Genomic DNA, 244 nt, shown 5'->3' on the forward strand with positions numbered 1-244 from the left:
CATCTGTGTAATATGTCTAAGTTCTTATCTCGCTCCGGCATATAGTTTCGGCTGAAACAAAGCGAGCAAGAAAAGCAATCAAGGACTGGATAATTACCTGCATTATGAGTGCTTTTATGGTGGGCTAATTAATTTTTACTGCACTCCTTAACCTAGTTGACAGATATACCTAATTGATTACCTGGAACTAGTAACAAAGGGTCTTTCTGGGAAGTAGAGATCGCGATGGAATATAGTCTCCCAT

The sequence above is a fragment of the Penaeus monodon genome, chromosome 19 (genome assembly GCF_015228065.2).
Source record: "Penaeus monodon isolate SGIC_2016 chromosome 19, NSTDA_Pmon_1, whole genome shotgun sequence".
NCBI lineage: Eukaryota > Metazoa > Arthropoda > Malacostraca > Decapoda > Penaeidae > Penaeus > Penaeus monodon.